Source organism: Dipodomys spectabilis, unplaced genomic scaffold (assembly GCF_019054845.1).
Source record: "Dipodomys spectabilis isolate Male_0828 unplaced genomic scaffold, ASM1905484v1 ptg000430l, whole genome shotgun sequence".
Classification (NCBI taxonomy): domain Eukaryota; kingdom Metazoa; phylum Chordata; class Mammalia; order Rodentia; family Heteromyidae; genus Dipodomys; species Dipodomys spectabilis.
Window position 1 is genome coordinate 759,315 of NW_024871107.1, and position 2,825 is coordinate 762,139.

The following is a 2,825-nucleotide window of genomic DNA, read 5'->3' on the forward strand; positions in this document are numbered from 1 at the left end:
TACCCTTTATGTTTACATCTTGTCTTATTGTTGAGCTCTAATTTTAATGCTCACTTGGTAAACTAAATCCTCTATATCCCTTTCTCTGAGTAAATACGCATCAACATGAAATATAAAGTGATTTTGATAAAAAATAAAAATAACTCAGAAGACATTATAAATGCAAAAACAATCTTCACAGAAGCAAACTCCCAGAGATATTTCATGACTTTGACAAGGATAAAGTGGGTAAAGTTAGTATAAATTTAGAAGTATGACAATGCACAAAAACATCAAAAATACTCATATATTTTATTATATAATCCAAAGCAGAAAGCAAATGTTTTTTATATGATTTTTTAAAACCCAGTCTTTCAGGTACTGTGAAGGTGGCTCAATGGTAGAGTGCCTGCCTTGCATGCATGAGGCCTTGGGTTTGATTTCTCAGCATCATATTAGCAGAAAAAGATGGAAGTGGTGTTGTGGCTCAAGTGGTATCACTAGCCTTGAGCTGAGGGACAGCACCCAGGCCCCAGAGTTCCAGTCCCATGACCAACAAAATAAAAATAAAACACAAAACAAAACACAGTCTCTCACTTTTGTGACCTCAACTCTGTAATAACTCTGCTTCAGCCTAGGGCTAATATTTTAGGTGTGGACATTTATCAACACTCCTGAATCAGACTCTACTTAATCATTTTTTAAATACATATTTTGTTCTTAATTTTCCTCTTTATAAATTCACATGCACCTATAAAAAACGGTGTGGCCATCCCAGTAGCCTTCTCAAAGTACCTCCTAATGACAACTTACAAAAAGTTCTATTATATTACAACAAGGAAAACAATGCTACAAATAAAGAAAACCAATAATTAAATATTAACGAATAATAAAATAAAAAACAAAACAATTACCAGTGTTTTCAGTATTTGAAGTGTACTACAAATTAGATTTTATTATTGTCATATTTCTTTACATTTAACACTGGCTAAGATTATGATGTTCAACAAGAATTTTATAGGCTATGAGTAGTGTTTAAAGTCACCCACTAAGATTACCATTTATAGTTCATCTCATAATTTGTATATGGCTTATATCATCATTTGTTCCTCACTAACATATAAAGTAAGGAAGGCCTACAGTTTTAATAGAAACTGTGTAGTTAACATAGTCAACTCTTTATTCTGCTCCTTTACACAAAGACTTTGCAACTTCTCATTAGTAAAGTTTCTATAAACTCTGAAATGTACATACTTAGTAGTACTTATCTGCTACCATAAATCTTAAATACTTTATAGAAAAGTATTATGACCTGTCATACAGTCCCAGTTTTGGCATATATAAGCAAATATCCAAAAGTAAATATATTTAAAACATTAAAACTTTTAACAAACCTTAACACTTGCTGCAGTGTTCATTATGACAGGTCCTTTGTATAGAATAATTGATTTCCTCCTCCTACACATCTCTTGAAAAACAAATATCTGGATTTATTTTGTTTTTGACACGTAAATCTTGACTTTATTCTTAAATGTGTACTTATGTAAGTACACATGGTTCTCAAATTTCACAACAATTCTTTTAAACTTACTTTTTGTTGATTTGTCTAGTTTAAAAAATCAATTACAATTCATATATAAAAATGTTCTGTGCTCAATTCAGCATCACATACACTAACATTGGAATGATACAGAGAAGATTAGCATGGCCCCTGCCCAAGGATGACAGGCAAATTCCTGAAGCATTCCATCGCCCAATTTGTTAGGAAATGGAAAGACTTGGAAAAAAAATTATTAAGTGAAGTAAGCCAAGTCCAAAGAAACATAGGTCCCATGGTTTCTCTAATTTTCAATAACTAATATATGTCTGGGATAAGCAGAAAAGGTCAAAAGTTATGTGTATATGACCAGATAAGTTTATGTTAAGGGCCGGGTGATGGTGGCTCACGCCTGTAATCCTAGCTACTCAGGAGGCTGAGATCTGAGGATCGCGGTTCAAAGCCAGCCCGGGCAGGAGAGACCATGAGACTCCTATCTAAAATAAACCACCAAGAAACCGGAAGTGGCACTGTAGCTCCAGTGGTAGAGCGCTAGCCTTGAGCTGAAGAGCTGAGGGACAGTGCCCAGGCCCAAAGTTCAAGCCCCACGACCGACCAAAACAAACAAAAAAAAAGCTAAAAAAAAAAAAAAAGATTATGTTAAGGGAAATGAACCCCAAGTTAGGGACACAAGTGGTATTTTTTTTTCTTGATATCGTTTCTCACGTACTTATAACGTGCAGTGTGTTGTTTTTGTTTCTTTATATGTTCCTCCCCCATGCTATAACACCTGTTTTCACTGTATTTGAAGTTTGTGCGCCTACTTCTTGTATATATTTTCCTCTAATTTTCTGAGGGGAAGGAAAAAAAAACAAAATCCTTAAATAGGGATACAGGTTGACCCATTGTAACAATGAGATGCACAAGACACTATGTTGTAAAGTGAACTTTACAATTGAGGCGGGGAAAGGGAGGAAGTTAATAGACTTGTGGAGGTGGGAGGGAAGGGATGGTAGGGAAACAATAAAGGAGGAGGTAACAATACTTGTTAGGAAATGTACTCATTACATTGCTCATGCAAGTGTTACAGTACTTTTAAAATAAGAAAGCAAAAAATGTTCTGAGATGGAAGAGTTTATTTCCTTTATTTTACTCATATAATATCGTTAGCAAAGAAATTCATGAAAAACTCCGATATGAAGGTATTTTGAATAAATATGTGTGTGAATGCATGCATGTGCTCAAGCATTTGCATGTGTGTTGGCGTGCTCAGAGTTTGAAATCAGGGCTTCAAGGTCTTGCTAGGCCT

General features: G+C 34.6%; 1 pseudogene; it reads left to right on the forward strand.

The window, feature by feature from the left end:
* Window positions 1-1,628: 1,628 nt before the first annotated feature.
* Window positions 1,629-1,741, forward strand: LOC122097745 (annotated as a pseudogene).
* Window positions 1,742-2,825: the final 1,084 nt, after the last annotated feature.